The 18,915-nt window shown below is 37.8% G+C and overlaps 1 pseudogene; it reads left to right on the top strand.

The window, feature by feature from the left end:
• The first annotated feature begins 12,731 nt into the window (after positions 1-12,731).
• On the top strand, positions 12,732-13,423 carry LOC119505197 (annotated as a pseudogene).
• The last annotated feature ends 5,492 nt before the right edge of the window (positions 13,424-18,915 follow it).

Consider the following 18,915-nt stretch of genomic DNA (forward strand, 5'->3'; position numbering starts at 1 on the left):
AAGCAATCCTGAGAGCCTAGGATTTAGCAACCGGCCGCCACCCCCCCCCGACGAATCAACTGCGACCGCAAATAATGAAAATTTCCCATCTCTTATGAAAGACAGAATGTTACAGATCCAAGAAGCACAGCATACTCAAAGCAGAATAGGTCTGAATATGCCTATGCCAAGACACTTAATAATCAGATTATCAAATGTCGGAGACAAAGAGAGAATCCTGAAAGCAGCAAGGAAAAAGCAATCCATCACATACAAAGGAAGCTTAATAAGACTATGTGCAGATCTCTCAGCAGAAACCATGAAGGTAAGAAGGAAATGTTGTGATATATTTAAGACACTGAAAGAGAAAAACCACCAACCAAGAATCCTATATCCAGCAAAGGTGTCCTTCAAATATGAGGGAGAGCTCAAAATATTTTCTGACAAACAGACAATGAGAGACTTTGTGAACAAGACACCTGCTCTACGGGAAATACTAAAGAGGGCACTACAGAGTGATAGGAGAAGACAGGAGTGCGTGGTTTGGAACACAATTTTGGGAGACGGTAGCACAGCAATGTAAGTACACTGAACAAAGGTAACTATGAATATGGTTGAGAGAGGAAAGTTGGGAGCATGTGAGACACCAGAAGAAAGGGGAAAAGATAAAGACTGGGACTGTGTAACTTGGTGAAACCTAGAGTGTTCAACAATTGTGATAAAATGTACAAATATGTTCTTTTACAAGGAAGAACAAGCAAATGTCAACTTTGTAAGGTTTTAAAAATGGGGAGGCATTGGGGGAGGAATGCAATCAACATTAACTAGAGACTACAACTAACAGAATCATGTATTATGCTTCTCTTAATGTAACAAAGGCAATATACCAAGGTAAATGCAGATAAGATGTGGGGATCGGGGAGGCATGTTAGACATTTGACATTGGTGATGTTGTCTGAATCTTTACTTTGATTTAAGGTTATTTTTCTTTTGCTGCTTCCTAGCTATCATTTTTTCCTCTTTCCTTTGCCTAACTTCTTTGACTTTCCTTCCTGCCTTGTGGAAGAAATGCAGATGTCCTTATATAGATAGTGGTGAAGGTGGTGAACACATAAATATGTGGCCATACAGAGAACCATCGATGGTTTACTTAGGATGGAATGTATGGTGTGTGAACAAAACCAACTTAAAAAAATGAGTTGATGACAAAACCTCAAGGGCAATATACTCAGTGAAATAAGCTAGACACATAAGGACAAATATTGCAGGATCTCACTGATAAGAACTAATTATAATATGTAAACTCACAGACATGGAATATAAGGAACCAAGGTATAGGATGAGGCTTAAGAATGGGGAGCAGTTGCTTAGTATGAGCAGAATGTTCAACTAGGATGAACTTAAATATATGGAAATGAACAGAAGTGTCGGTAGCAAGATGTGAGAATAACTAACAGTGCTTAATGGTGCATGAATGAGGTGGAAGGGGAAGCTCAGAGTCATATATGTCACCAGAAGGAAAGTTGAAGGTCAAAAGTTGGGAATGTATAAATATGGTGGACAATGTCCATGATTAACTGTACAACTATTAGAAATCTCTTCCATGAACCAGAACAAATGTATAAGAATACAACTAGAAGTTAATAATAGAGGAGCATATAGGGAAGAAATATATACCTATTGCAAACTATATACTACAGTTAGTAGTATTTCAACATTCTTTCATGAACAGTAACAAATGTACTATACCAACACTACAGATCAACAATTGAGGGGGGTTGGTTAAGAATATGGGAGCATTCTAGTTTCCTTTTCTTTTTTCTCTTTTTTCATCTTTCACTTTATTTCTTGTCTGGAGTAATGAAAATGCTCTAAAAATTGAACAAAAATTGTGTGCAGTGATGGAGGCACAGCTGTATGAGGGTACCAGGGACAACTGATTGTCCACTTTGGATCTTTGGATAATTGTATGGTATCTGAACAATCCCAATAAAAATTAAAAAGGGAAGAAAAACATACATAAATGTAAAAAAAGAGCATGGAACTGGCACAAAAATAAACATATTGATAGTGGAATAAAATCTTGAATTAAAAAATAGATACCCAGGTTTATGGTCAACTGATTTTTGACAAGGCTCCAAAATCCATTGAATGGGGAAAGAGTGGTCTTTTCCACAAATGAGGCTGGGAGAAGCTGTTATACATATCCAAAAGAATGAAAGATAACCCCTACCTCACACCCTGTGCAACAATTGATTCAAGTTGGATCAAAGACCTAAATATAAGAGCCAGTACAATAAAACCCCTAGAAGATAATATAGGGAAACATCCTCAATACAATTATTATAAGAGGTAGGTAACTAGACTTTAAACCCAAAGAACAAGAAACACAAGAGAAAAAATAAATAGGAGCTTCTCAAAATCCAAAGCTTGTGTGCTCAAAGGATTTTGTCAAAAAGGCAATGAGGCAGACAACTCAATAAGAGAAAAGTTTTGATAACCATATATCTGATAAGAGACTGATATCCAGCATACATAAAAAAAATCCTACAACTCAACAACAAATGTACAAACATCACAATTATGAAAGGAACAGTGAAATAAAAACATTTTTCCAAAGAGGAAACACAAATGGCTAAAATTCACATGAAAAAATATTCATCTTAATAACAATTAGGGAAATACAATTCAAAACCACACTGAGGTGGCATCTCACATGTATAAGCATGGCTGTCATTAAACAGGAAACTACAAATGATGGAAAGGATGTGGAGAAGTTGGAACTCTTATCCACTTCTGGTGGGAACGTATAATTTTACAGATGCTGTGGAAGACAGTTTGGTAGTTCCTCAGAAAACTAAATGTTACATTACCCTATGATCCTTCAATTCCACTACTCTGTATATGCCTAGAAGATCTGAAAGAAGTGACACAGACATTTTCACACTGATGTTTCAGTGGCCTTTTCACAATTGACAAAAGATGGAAACAATCCAAGTTCCTTCAACAGGGAGGTGGATAAATAAAAGGTGTATACATATGATAGAATATTATGCAGAAGTAAGAAGGAATTAAGTCATGAAATATGTGACAAAATGAATGAAGCCTGACAACATAATGCTGACACAAAGAGAGAGACATTGCATATTATCACTGATATGAACTTTTTATATAATGTAAAATCAGTATCTTAAAATGTAGAATATAGAGGACCAAGATATAGACAGAAGCTAGAAAAGAGGAATGATTAGCTAATATATATAGATCTGTTAATGAGGTTGAACTTAAAGGAATAGGAAAGGACAGGGGTGATGAAATCTCATTAATGGGATTAAAAGTATCCGTGCTGCATTGAAGGTGAACATGAGTGAAAGGGGTGGTTTAATGCCATGTATCCCACAGATAAGCACTACAAATATAAATAAGTGATTGCATGATGTACTTATAAGGTATGACACTGGTACAGAGTTAACAACATAGTGGTATCTGGGGAAAACTAGCCATGGCATACCATCTACTATATTTAATAGGAATAACTTACTAGAACCACATTAATACTAGGAATAAATAATTAAGGCGTAATAAGAGCTTTGGGGTGTTTTGGGTTATGATAATTTTTAAAAGTGAGAGTGATGATTGAAGAACAAAGTGAAGATAATGTGAGACATTGCTTATCTTGGGCAGAATATATTCTGTGTGCAATTAGGAACCCCCTAATTAATAAGTCAAGCCTTTGATCTTGAGGCTTACTGTTGTGAAACTTATGGCTGTAAAGTGAAGGCTAATTCTACCTGTAATTATTTCTAACAGTCACTTCCAGAGAGCCTCTTTTGTTGCTTATGTGTGGACTTTCTCTAAGTCCAACTCTGGAAATAAATTCATTACCCACCCTGCTACATGGGACATGACTCCCAGGGGAGTGAATCTTCCTGGCAATGTGGGATATGACTCCCAGGAAGGAGACTGACCAGACATCAAGAGATTGACAATGCCTTCTTGCCCTAATGGGAGAAAGAAAGTATACAAAATAAGGGTTCAGTGGCTAAGATATTTAAAATACAGTCAAGAGTTTGTTCCTAGAGGTTACTATGGTGCAAACATCAGCTAAATATTTCAAATGACCACAGTATGCCAAGCCCAAATCAACATTAGTCCCCAAAATTCTAATGAATACCCAGGTCCCTATCTGAGAATCTTTAAAATTTCACTCACTAGGTTTATTTTTCAGAAATTTAAATCCTTCAGAGTATTTCTATACCAGATATGTCCCCACCTCCAGAGGTAACAGCCTCTTCAGAAAACTCAACCTGATGCATCCCCTTCCCCATACTATTGACACCCCTTTACAATATGAAAAAATCAGGGTGGTCATTGCCCACATATCCCTGAAGATTGAAATAGTGGTCCAATGAGAGGGAGAAGTAACAACAGTCAAGATAGGATTTAACAAAGGCCCAGGAATACTGGATCATATAAATATATTTTTAGTCTCTAGTGTATTAGAACAGCTAGAAGGAAATAACTGAAATTGTAGAACTGTAGCCCATACAATTCTTTGAAATTTGCTCTTTAAATTCCTGTTTAATTTTACTTTGAAAGTTATCATTATCTAGTATATGTATTGTATTTCACAATAGAAAATGCAAAAAAGAAAAAAGAAAAAAATCATTTGGCCATAAAAAATAGACTCAAGTATATGCTGTCTGCAAGAGACTCACCTTGAATTTAAAGATAAAAGTAGGTTGAAAGTGATGGGATGAGAAAAATATGACCTGCAAGTATTACCTAAAAGAGATTCAGGGTGCACAGAGCAATCTGTCTTTGGGCATACTTCATACAACAATCATGAAAACGTGGAACTGCTGAGATCAGCGAAATCTGTAAGTTTTTGCGGCCAGGGGACCCGCGCCCCTCCCTGCCAGGCTCAGTCCCGGGGGAGGAGGGGCTGTCAGCTCCGGGAAGGAGAAGGGAGAATTGCAGTGGCTGCTCTTATCGGAAACTCATTCTACTGATTCAAACTCCAACCATAGATAGACTGAGACCAGACACCAGAGACTCTGAGAGCAGCCAGCCCAGCAGAGAGGAGACAGGCATAGAAAAAAAACAACACGAAAAACTCCAAAATAAAAGCAGAGGATTTTGGGAGTTCTGGTGAACACAGAAAGGGGAAGGGTGGAGATCAGGCCTTGAGGCGCATACGCAAATCCCGAAGCAAAGCTGATCTCTCTGCCCTGTGCACCTTTCCTTAATGGCCCTGGTTGCTTTGTCTATTAGCATTTCAATAACCCATTAGATCTCTGAGGAGGGCCGTTTTTTTTTTTTTTTTTTTTTTTTTAAATCCTTTTTGCTTTTTCTAAAACAATTACTCTAAGAAGCTCAATACAGAAAGCTTCAAAGAATTGAAATTTGGGCACGTCAAGTCAAGAGCAGAACTAAGAGAGCTCTGAGACAAAAGGCAATAATCCAGTGGCTGAGAAAATTCACTAAACAACACAACTTCCCAAGAAAAGGGGGGTGTCCGCTCACAGCCACCATCCTGGTGGACAGGAAACACTCCTGCCCATCGCCAGCCCCATAGCCCAGAGCTGCCCCAGACAACCCAGTGTGACGGAAGTGCTTCAAATAACAGGCACACAACACAAAACTGGGCGTGGACATTAGCCTTCCCTGCAACCTCAGCTGAATGTCCCAGAGCTGGGAAGGGGGAGCAGTGTGAATTAACAGAGCCCCATTCAGCCATCATTTGAGCAGACTGGGAGCCTCCCAACACAGCCCAGCAGCCCAGAACTGCCCTGGGGGGACGGCACTCACCTGTGACATAGCACAGTCATCCCTCAACAGAGGACCCGGGGTGCACAGCCTGGAAGAGGGGCCCACTTGCAAGTCTCAGGAGCCATACGCCAATACCAAACACTTGTGGGTCAGTGGCAGAGACAAACTGTGGCAGGACTGAACTGAAGGATTAGACTATTGCAGCAGCTTTAAAACTCTAGGATCATCAGGGAGATTTGATTGTTAGGGCCACCCCCCCTCCCCGACTGCCCAGAAACACGCCCCACATACAGGGCAGGCAACACCAACTACACACGCAAGCTTGGTACACCAATTGGGCCCCACAAGACTCACTCCCCCACTCACCAAAAAGGCTAAGCAGGGGAGATCTGGCTTGTGGAGAACAGGTGGCTCGTGGACGCCACCTGCTGGTTAGTTAGAGAAAGTGTAATCCACGAAGCTGTAGATCTGATAAATTAGAGATAAGGACTTCAACTGGTCTACAAACCCTAAAAGAACCCTATCAAGTTCAGCAAATGCCACGAGGCCAAAAACAACAGAAAATTATAAAGCATATGAAAAAACCAGACGATATGGATAACCCAAGCCCAAGCACCCAAATCAAAAGACCAGAAGAGACACAGCACCTAGAGCAGCTACTCAAAGAACTAAAGATGAACAATGAGACCATAGTACGGGATATGAAGGAAATCAAGAAGACCCTAGAAGAGCATAAAGAAGACATTGCAAGACTAAATAAAAAAATGGATGATCTTATGGAAATTAAAGAAACTGTTGACCAAATTAAAAAGATTCTGGACACTCATAGTACAAGACTAGAGGAAGTTGAACAACGAATCAGTGACCTGGAAGATGACAGAATGGAAAATGAAAGCATAAAAGAAAGAATGGGGAAAAAAATTGAAAAACTCGAAATGGACCTCAGGGATATGATAGATAATATGAAACGTCCAAATATAAGACTCATTGGTGTCCCAGAAGGGGAAGAAAAGGGTAAAGGTCTAGGAAGAGTATTCAAAGAAATTGTTGGGGAAAACTTCCCAAATCTTCTAAACAACATAAATACACAAATCATAAATGCTCAGCGAACTCCAAATAGAATAAATCCAAAAAAACCCACTCCGAGACATATACTGATCACACTGTCAAACATAGAAGAGAAGGAGCAAGTTCTGAAAGCAGCAAGAGAAAAGCAATTCACCACATACAAAGGAAACAGCATAAGACTAAGTAGTGACTACTCAGCAGCCACCATGGAGGCAAGAAGGCAGTGGCACGATATATTTAAAATTCTGAGTGAGAGGAATTTCCAGCCAAGAATACTTTATCCAGCAAAGCTCTCCTTCAAATTTGAGGGAGAGCTTAAATTTTTCACAGACAAAGAAATGCTGAGAGAATTTGCTAACAAGAGACCTGCCCTACTGGAGATACTAAAGGGAGCCCTACAGACAGAGAAACAAAGACAGGACAGAGAGACCTGGAGAAAAGTTCAGTACTAAAGAGATTCGGTATGGGTACAATAAAGGATATTAATAGAGAGAGGGAAAAATATGGCAAACATAATCCAAAGGATAAGATGGCCGATTCAAGAAATGCCTTCACGGTTTTAACGTTGAATGTAAATGGATTAAACTCCCCAATTAAAAGATATAGATTCACAGAATGGATCAAAAAAAATGAACCATCAATATGTTGCATACAAGAGACTCATCTTAGACACAGGGACACAAAGAAACTGAAAGTGAAAGGATGGAAAAAAATATTTCATGCAAGCTACAGCCAAAAGAAAGCAGGTGTAGCAATATTAATCTCAGATAAAATAGACTTCAAATGCAGGGATGTTTTGAGAGACAAAGAAGGCCACTACATACTAATAAAAGGGGCAATTCAGCAAGAAGAAATAACAATCGTAAATGTCTATGCACCCAATCAAACTGCCACAAAATACATGAGAGAAACATTGGCAAAACTAAAGGAAGCAATTGATGTTTCCACAATAATTGTGGGAGACTTCAACACATCACTCTCTCCTATAGATAGATCAACCAGACAGAAGACCAATAAGGAAATTGAAAACCTAAACAATCTGATAAATGAATTAGATTTAACAGACATCTACAGGACATTACATCCCAAATCACCAGGATACACATACTTTTCTAGTGCTCACGGAACTTTCTCCAGAATAGATCATATGCTGGGACATAAAACAAGCCTCAATAAATTTAAAAAGATTGAAATTATTCAAAGCACATTCTCTGACCACAATGGAATATAATTAGAAGTCAATAACCATCAGAGACTTAGAAAATTCACAAATACCTGGAGGTTAAACAACACACTCCTAAACAATCAGTGGGTTAAAGAAGAAATAGCAAGAGAAATTGCTAAATATATAGAGACGAATGAAAATGAGAACACAACATACCAAAACCTATGGGATGCAGCAAAAGCAGTGCTAAGGGGGAAATTTATAGCACTAAACGCATATATTAAAAAGGAAGAAAGAGCCAAAATCAAAGAACTAATGGATCAACTGAAGAAGCTAGAAAATGAACAGCAAACCAATCCTAAACCAAGTAGAAGAAAAGAAATAACAAGGATTAAAGCAGAAATAAATGACATAGAGAACAAAAAAACAATAGAAAGGATAAATATCACCAAAAGTTGGTTCTTTGAGAAGATCAACAAGATTGACAAGCCCCTAGCTAGACTGACAAAATCAAAAAGAGAGAAGACCCATTTAAACAAAATAATGAATGAAAAAGGTGACATAACTGCAGATCCTGAAGAAATTAAAAAAATTATAAGAGGATATTATGAACAACTGTATGGCAACAAACTGGATAATGTAGAAGAAATGGACAATTTCCTGGAAACATATGAACAACCTAGACTGACCAGAGAAGAAATAGAAGACCTCAACCAACCCATCACAAGCAAAGAGATCCAATCAGTCATCAAAAATCTTCCCACAAATAAATGCCCAGGGCCAGATGGCTTCACAGGGGAATTCTACCAAACTTTCCAAAAGAACTGACACCAATCTTACTCAAACTCTTTCAAAACATTGAAAAAAATGGAACACTACCTAACTCATTTTATGAAGCTAACATCAATCTAATACCAAAACCAGGCAAAGATGCTACAAAAAAGGAAAACTACCGGCCAATCTCCCTAATGAATATAGATGCAAAAATCCTCAACAAAATACTTGCAAATCGAATCCAAAGACACATTAAAAAAATCATACACCATGACCAAGTGGGGTTCATTCCAGGCATGCAAGGATGGTTCAACATAAGAAAAACAATCAATGTATTACAACACATTAAAAACTCGAAAGGGAAAAATCAATTGATCATCTCAATAGATGCTGAAAAAGCATTTGACAAAATCCAACATCCCTTTTTGATAAAAACACTTCAAAAGGTAGGAATTGAAGGAAACTTCCTCAACATGATAAAGAGCATATATGAAAAACCCACAGCCAGCATAGTACTCAATGGTGAGAGACTGAAAGCCTTCCCTCTAAGATCAGGAACAAGACAAGGATGCCCGCTGTCACCACTGTTGTTCAACATTGTGCTGGAAGTGCTAGCCAGGGCAATCCGGCAAGACAAAGAAATAAAAGGCATCCAAATTGGAAAAGAAGAAGTAAAACTGTCATTGTTTGCAGATGATATGATCTTATATCTAGAAAACCCTGAGAAATCAACGATACACCTACTAGAGCTAATAAACAAATTTAGCAAAGTAGCGGGATACAAGATTAATGCACATAAGTCAGTAATGTTTCTATATGCTAGAAATGAACAAACTGAAGAGACACTAAAGAAAAAGATACCATTTTCAATAGCAACTAAAAAAATCAAGTACCTAGGAATAAACTTAACCAAAGATGTAAAAGACCTATACAAAGAAAACTACATAACTCTACTAAAAGAAATAGAAGGGGACCTTAAAAGATGGAAAAATATTCCATGTTCATGGATAGGAAGGCTAAATGTCATTAAGATGTCAATTCTACCCAAACTCATCTACAGATTCAATGCAATCCCAATCAAAATTCCAACAACCTACTTTGCAGACTTGGAAAAGCTAGTTATCAAATTTATTTGGAAAGGGAAGATGCCTCGAATTGCTAAAGACACTCTGAAAAAGAAAAATGAAGTGGGAGGACTTACACTCCCTGACTTTGAAGCTTATTATAAAGCCACAGTTGCCAAAACAGCATGGTACTGGCACAAAGATAGACATATAGATCAATGGAATCGAATTGAGAATTCAGAGATAGACCCTCAGATCTATGGCCGACTGATCTTTGATAAGGCCCCCAAACTCACCGAACTGAGCCATAATGGTCTTTTCAACAAATGGGGCTGGGAGAGTTGGATATCCATATCCAAAAGAATGAAAGAGGACCCCTACCTCACCCCCTACACAAAAATTAACTCAAAATGGACCAAAGATCTCAATATAAAAGAAAGTACCATTAAACTCCTAGAAGATAATGTAGAAAACATCTTCAAGACCTTGTATTAGGAGGCCACTTCCTAGACTTTACACCCAAAGCACAAGCAACAAAAGAGAAAATAGATAAATGGGAACTCCTCAAGCTTAGAAGTTTCTGCACCTCAAAGGAATTTCTCAAAAAGGTAAAGAGGCAGCCAACTCAATGGGAAAAAATTTTTGGAAACCATGTATCTGACAAAAGACTGATATCTTGCATATACAAAGAAATCCTACAACTCAATGACAATAGTACAGACAGCCCAATTATAAAATGGGCAAAAGATATGAAAAGACAGTTCTCTGAAGAGGAAATACAAATGGCCAAGAAACACATGAAAAAATGTTCAGCTTCACTAGCTATTAGAGAGATGCAAATTAAGACCACAATGAGATACCATCTAACACCGGTTAGAATGGCTGCCATTAAACAAACAGGAAACTACAAATGCTGGAGGGGATGTGGAGAAATTGGAACTCTTATTCATTGTTGGTGGGACTGTATAATGGTTCAGCCACTCTGGAAGTCAGTCTGGCAGTTCCTTAGAAAACTAGATATAGAGCTACCATTCGATCCAGCGATTGCACTTCTCGGTATATACCCGGAAGATCGGAAAGCAGTGACACGAACAGATATCTTCACGCCAATGTTCATAGCAGCATTATTCACAATTGCCAAGAGATGGAAACAACCCAAATGTCCTTCAACAGATGAGTGGATAAATAAAATGTGGTATATACACACGATGGAATACTACGCGGCAGTAAGAAGGAACGATCTGGTGAAACATATGACAACATGGATGAACCTTGAAGACATAATGCTGAGCGAAATAAGCCAGGCACAAAAAGAGAAATATTATATGCTACCACTAATGTGAACTTTGAAAAATGTAAAACAAATGGTTTATAATGTAGAATGTAGGGGAACTAGCAGTAGAGAGCAATTAAGGAAGGGGAAACAATAATCCAAGAAGAACAGATAAGCTATTTAACGTTCTGTGGATGCCCAGAAATGACTATGGTCTGTTAATTTCTGATGGATGTAGTAGGAACAAGTTCACTGAAATGTTGCTATATTATGTAACTTTCTTGGGGTAAAGTAGGAACATGTTGGAAGTTAAGCAGTTATCTTAGGTTAGTTGTCTTTTTCTTACTCCCTTGTTATGGTCATTTTGAAATGTTCTTTTATTGTATGTTTGTTTTCTTTTTAACTTTTTTTTTCATACAGTTGATTTAAAAAAGAAGGGAAAGTTAAAAAAAAAAAAAAAAAAGAAAAAAGACAAACAAGGAAAAAAAAAAAAAAGATGTAGTGCCCCCTTGAGGAGCCTGTGGAGAATGCAGGGGTATTCGCCTACCCCACCTCCATGGTTGCTAACATGACCACAGACATAGCGGACTGGTGGTTTGATGGGTTGAACCCTCTACCATAAGTTTTACCCTTGGGAAGACGGTTGCTGCAAAGGAGAGGCTAGGCCTCCCTGTATTTGTGCCTAAGAGTCTCCTCCTGAATGCCTCTTTGTTGCTCAGATGTGGCCCTCTCTCTCTGGCTAAGCCAACTTGAAAGGTGAAATCACTGCCCTCCCCCCTACGTGGGATCAGACACCCAGGGAAGTGAATCTCCCTGGCAACGTGGAATATGACTCCCGGGGAGGAATGTAGACCCGGCATCGTGGGATGGAGAACATCTTCTTGACCAAAAGGGGGATGTGAAAGGAAATGAAATAAGCTTCAGTGGCAGAGAGATTCCAAAACGAGCCGAGAGATCACTCTGGTGGGCACTCTTACGCACACTTTAGACAACCTTTTTTAGGTTCTAAAGAATTGGGGTAGCTGGTGGTGGATACCTGAAACTATTAAACTACAACCCAGAACCCATGAATCTCGATGACAGTTGTATAAAAATGTAGCTTATGAGGGGTGACAGTGGGATTGGGAATGCCATAAGGACCAAACTCCACTTTGTCTAGTTTATGGATGGATGTGTAGAAAAGTAGGGGAAGCAAGCAAACAGACAAAGGTACCCAGTGTTCTTTTTTACTTCAATTGCTCTTTTTCACTCTAATTATTATTCTTGTTATTTTTGTGTGTGTGCTAATGAAGGTGTCAGGGATTGATTTAGGTGATGAATGTACAACTATGTAATGGTACTGTAAACAATCGAAAGTACAATTTGTTTTGTATGACTGCGTGGTATGTGAATATATCTCAATAAAATGATGATTAAAAAAAAAAAAAAAAAGAGATTCAGGGTAACTATTGTAATACCATAAAAACTAGACATTAGGGTCTTTGCCTGGGTAGTGCTGTAATGCTGGTGTGTCACTGGCAGCTCCAGGATCACTATGGATGTGTACCATATGTGACCTACTGCCTGAAATATCTCAATTTATTTAGAAGTATCAGTGCACACTTGAGGTTGCATTTTACATAAAGGAAGCACTGGTATGTGTGTACAAGAGCCAGAACCTCAGAAAAGTGTGAAAGAAACCAAACAAGTGGATGGTGAAAACCCTGAGATGACTTTTGTTGGGGTGAAACATGTAAATGAAGATGCTGAGCTGATATTTTTGGAGTGACTTCAAACTCAAAACCAGTCATTTCAAACATTTTTAACAGAGTCACCCCAGGTCTAATTCAAGGAGAAAATAGTATGGTCACCTCTGACAAGGTACTTGTCATGCATTGCAGTCTATAAGTGTTGTGATCCTTACATCAAGAGTGGCCATCTTGTCAGTTTCTCAATCTGAATCAAGAGCAACAGGTAGTCCCATTATTATTGAGACTTTGTCTGAACCTGATTATAAAATTAATTCATCACAAGTCATGCCCAATAACTTCAGAGCTATTTTCTCCTGTGAGTTCATTGCAGCATCCAGGAAGAGCAGCACTTTCTGTAGGATGTATAGATGAAAATCCTTGTATATCAAAGTTACTTTCCAATTCTGAAGTAAATATCATTAATCCCCAAAGTCCTAAACTCAGTGATGGACATTCTTTAGCTTTGTCCCCATTGGGTATAACTCATACAAAAAACAATCAACAAAATATACCCCCCAGAGATTGTCATACCTTGTTAAACCATGTTCAGAATGGAGCAATTTTTACAATGTTTTTGCAAAGAATTTCAAGCCTGTAAATCCAGTCAGGGAAAATGGAGGACTGCCAAAATAGATTTTTCAAATATAGCAGGTCAAGAAACTTCTGATTGCAAGAAAGGAAGTGATTGTGTTACTTCGTGACTTTTACTATGGACAACATAAAGAAAATGGGGAGCCAGAATGGAAGAATGACACAAACCTTAAATGCTTCAGCTGCTTTAAAGTTCTAAAAATATTAATTTTATGAACCACATGAAGCAAAAGGGTGACAGCTGGGAAAGACACAGCACCTGCCAACATGGCCACTGGCAGTTCCCCTCTCCTTTCCAGCTACAGTGCCATATTGAAAGTGTGTACACCCTTAGGAACACTCCACTCTCTGTAAAAACTGTGAATTGTCATTTGTAACAGACCAGGTTCTCATACAACACATGAAGGATAGTCACAAACTTGGTGAAAAACCTTACACTTGACAGCCTTGCAATTATAGATCATCAGCCTTTGCTGATATGGAAACACATTTTAGAATATGCCATGAAATTCTAAAAAAAATTGCTTTGTCCTTTTTTTCTAAAACTTTAAAAAATGACATCACCATACATTTGCCGTCATAGAGGGCACTGAGAAAAGAATGTTCACCAGAGTTCCAAATGCTGTCTAGAGTTTTTAACTTTCAAGGAGAAACTGTAACACAAGACCTAGTATGATCAAATGTTTAAGAAGCCTAAGCAACTGGAAGCACTGTCTTTTGAAACATGAGTTGATATTCAAGTGCCCCTGGGATCTCTTCAACCAGGATCAGTGGAAGTAGCATCAATTACTGTGAGCATGTGTGACTTGGACCCATCATCCTTCTAAAAATAGAATTCAAAAACCCCTCATTAATTCCAGTTTTGGTAAATTTTCTAAAGCAGATATTTTAATCCAAATCAAAAACCCCCAGAGAAACAAAATGTTCAAACCATGTATTTGTTAATAGCACCAAAAAGAGTGACACAAATTGATCATTCATGAATTTCTTTTAATTCATGATGTACAATATGGTTTGCTTTGAAATATGAGATCTTACTTTAAAATATATTCATTAGCTTTCATGTAACCATCCAGTTAAACTTATAAAAGGTGTTTGTGTGTGTGCAAGAGAGAAAACAGGGGGTAAAAAAATGAATACATTTTTAATATTTTGTTATTTATTCTAAGTTTGGAAGTTTATCCATCTGTTTATAGAATGTCTAAGGTTTTTGAAGTACTTAATTTTATTTTCATCTTTTTCCATGTATTGAAGATTTCAATATCAACTCTTTTCCAACTGAAATGGCTTTGTTATGGGATGAGACCTGACCCTTTTCACTGCTGAACTCTCAATAACAGATGGAGAAATGTAAAATCCACAAGTAGGTGGAAAGTAAAAAAACATACTCTTAACCAGAGAGTTAAAGAGTGTGTTAGCCAGCATTTTCTAGGGAAACAGAAACAATATGAGGTATCTGCAAATATTAGATTTTGTAAAAGTGTCTCACACAGTTGTGGGGACACACTTGTCAAAATTCCATAAAGTAGGCTGCAGGCTGACAACTACAGTGACAGTTTTCAATGAATTCCCCTGGAGAAGTTGGCTGGCTGAAGTAGAGATGAAAATTCTCCCTTCTGCCTGCTGAAGACATCACTTCTCTTTTTAAAGCCTTCAACTGATTAGATGAAAATATCTCTCTTTGCTGAAGAGACCCTCCTTAGTTTATTGGAAATATAATCAACCTAAATGCAATCAACTTGATTTAAGTCCATGAAATGTCCTCAGAGTAATAGGCTTGTGCTTGTTTGACCAGACCACTGGGGACCAATACATGGACAAGTTGACATATGAAACCTAACATTCAAAGTTTGCCCCCTGTCAACTATATGTATCACCTTAAACTGTACTTGAACAATTGGAAATTTACTGGTAAAAAATGTCAGTTTCTTTAATAATTCTTGCAATATTTAATTTAAGAACAGAGACATTCTCTTATGTACTCACAGGACATTACCACAATCATTAAATTAACCTGGTTGTAGTACAAATATTTCATCTAGTGGCCTGGTCCCCACCTCAACAATTACCCAGTCATATCCTATATACCAAGAAAAATGTTAATAGTAACAATAATGTTAGAAATGTAGAAAGGAACAATACAAAAATAGTGTCCAGTCTCATATCAAACATTGCATTTCCTTTTCAGCTGTATTTATTCTCTTTCATCTGAATATATCCCAATTATTTCCTATATCTGGATAAAGTAGAAAACTGCTGAACCATCCTTTAAAAGAATATTCCTCAAATTGTGTTTTTTTCAGAGGTCCTTCCTGATGAAATTGAGTTTATGAATTTAAGACCAGATAGGCAGATAATTATTGTGCCCACATGGTGATTATTTCTTAAATGAGAAGTTTAATTTTTGTTTCTTTCAATGTATTGAATTCATTTTAAACATTATCAATAAGCTACAAAAACACACAAGCATCAAAAATCATCATTTTATACTAAAGCAAAGGAAAGTTTCATAAAAGCAAATAACCAGAATAACTACTTTGCTTCCTCCATTGCACAAGTTTGCATTAATGGGTTATCTTCAAGGCATTTGTTTAAAGATTTCTAATATTATAAACAGTACCCTTCATAGAGTCCATGTATTTTCCTTGGGGTATGTTTCATTGTTCCACAGACCTGTTTTCCTTTTCCCTCTCTTGTCATCTAGTTATAGTTACACTACTTCACAGCCCTCATATCCACTTTCAAATATAGGCTTTTCTACTGTGCCTCATGTGTAGAATCAGCTACACACCACACCAAGGTTTACTGAATTTTTCCCATTACTCCAAATAGGAGTCCCTGAACCCAGGTATGCCTGATATATGGAAGGAAATCCCAAGTTAACAAAATTCAGGGAAGAAATCACACTGGGGCTTGAAACAGTGTGGGAGACAGAGTCAGTACAGTTTCCAAAGTGGCTTAGAATTCCAGTGGGTGCTCAGAATGCACATGCACAGATTACACTGTCCCTCATTAATTTAATGACTGTTGTAATGTTCCTGTGAATACATAAGAGAATGTTTCTGTTCTTAAGTGAAACATTACAAAAATAATTAAAGAACTGACATTGTTTTTGCAGGTAAATTGTTAAAGAAAACCCTTTTATACAAGGAATAAGAAACAATGTTAGTATGGTGAAGACATAAATTAAATAAATGGACCTCACATGTTTTGTTTCACTCATGATGAAAGCACAGGGTTAGATCAGGGTAAGATTACACTGACCTGCTTTTGTGAGATATGAGAATGGTCACAGTCAGTGCCACTTGGGCTCACTCCCTTGGGCATCAGCAAATTTGGGAAATGGAGATGTCAGGGATGTCTTCTTCCTTTGCTAAAGACTTGCTTTCAGATCTGGAACAATATATTTGCCATATCTGTGGTTAATCTCTGCCATGCCTGGCAACAGGTAATAGGTGGACTTGGGGTGATCCTTGACAATTACTTGTGGATCATTCTCACTGACACAGCCATGGTATGTTGGTTCCCAGAACAGGGATAGCCCTCAGGCACTGAAAACTCCTGGACTAGGAAACAAACAATATTCAGTGTGCACCATCATGCCTGACCTTTGAGTGTCTCAATCCTTGTCCACCATAATGCTTCCAGCAAACTCAACTCAAAAAATATCAGCCTGCCCACATATTATGTGGTCTCTGCACCACAGGACCACCTTGATTATCACTCAGTATTTAGGCCCAGAATGAGATATCTGGCAAGCACTAATAGAGCAAGAAATCTCACCATTAAGATGGCCAGACACCAGTCCTCATTTCAGCTATACACAGTGGACAGGACAGAGACCTCAAAGATGTCCAAATTTCCCTGACTTCTAATGGGATTATTAACTGAGAATGGGCATGCCTGATGGTGAGTTCTGCTAAGTGAGATTCCAGGATGCTAAGCTGCATATCTAAGATCCAATGGTAATTTCTGTGCTAATGGAAAAGAAAGGTAAGCCCAAGCTTGGCCAGGGGCACTTCGTTAAAACTCAGCCTATGCTACACCAAATTGGGATTTGCCCTTCAACATATCTGTATAGCATCCTAACAGGAGAGTCAAAAGCTCAACAACCATCCTGGGGACAGGTGATCCTCAGGGCTGCAGAATCATCCTCATATATCTACACTGACTGTGACCATTCTTGTCATATCCCATGAAAGCAGGCCAGAATAATCTCACCCTGATCTGATCCTGTGCCTTCATGATGAGTGAAACTAACACATGTGAAGTGCATTAATTTAATCCATTTCTTCACCATGTTAAAATTGTTTCACATTCCTTGTATAAAAAGTTTTCTTTAACAATTGGAAATTTATTGTTAAAAAATGTCAGTTTCTTTAATTATTCTTGTAGTATTTCAATTGAGAATCAAAACATTCCCTTATGTATTCACAGGAATGTTAACACAATCATTAAATGAATCTGGTTTTAGTACAACTATGTCATCTAGGGGCCTGATCCCCAGCTCAACAATTACCCAATCATGTCCTATAGACCAAGCAAAATGTTAATAGTAATAATAATGTTAGAAATGTAGAAAGGAACAAAACAAAAATAGTGTCCAGTTTCATATCAACATTGCATTTCTTTTTCAGGTTTTTTAATTCTCTTTCATCTGAACATATCTCAATTATTTCCTTCATTTGGATATATTAGAAAACTGCTGTACCACTCTTTAAAAGAATATTCCTCTAATTGTGTTTTTTCATAGGTTTTTCCAGATAAAATTGAGTTTATGAATTTTAGGCCAGATAGGCAGATACTTGTGGTGCCCTCATGGTGATTATATTTTAAATGAGAATTTTAATTTTTGTTTCTTTCAGTCTTTGGAATTCATTTTAAACATTATCTATAAACTACAAAAACACACAGACATCAAAAATCACAACTTCATAATACAGCAAAGCATAGTTTCAGAAAAGCAAATATCCTGAAATAACTACTTTGCTTCCCCCATTACACAAGTTTGCATTAATGGGTTATCTTCAAGGCATTTGTTTAAGATTTTTATTATCATAAACAGTACTCTTCATTCAGTCCATGAATTTTCCTTGGGGTACTTTTTATTGCTGCCCAGACCTATGTTTCTTTTTTCCCTCTCTTGTCATCTAGTCACAGTTACACTACTTCAAACACTAATATCCACTTTCAAATAGATGCTTTCCTGCTGTGCCTTGTGTGCAGAATCAGCTGCACACCACACCATGGGTTCCTGAATTTTTCCCATTATTTGGAGTCCCTGTACCCAGGTGTGCCCAATATATGGAAGGAAATCCCAAGTTAACAAAATTCAGGCAATAATTCTCACTGGGGCTCAAACTGGTGGCAGAGACAGAGTCAGCACAGGTTACAAATTGGCTTATAATTCTAGCAGGTGCTTGGCATGCACATGAGCAAATTATGCTGTCCCTCACCTGTGTCACAAAGAGCACCAGATTGCCAAGCAACAGTCCTCTA

This window comes from Choloepus didactylus, chromosome 10 (assembly GCF_015220235.1).
Source record: "Choloepus didactylus isolate mChoDid1 chromosome 10, mChoDid1.pri, whole genome shotgun sequence".
NCBI lineage: Eukaryota > Metazoa > Chordata > Mammalia > Pilosa > Megalonychidae > Choloepus > Choloepus didactylus.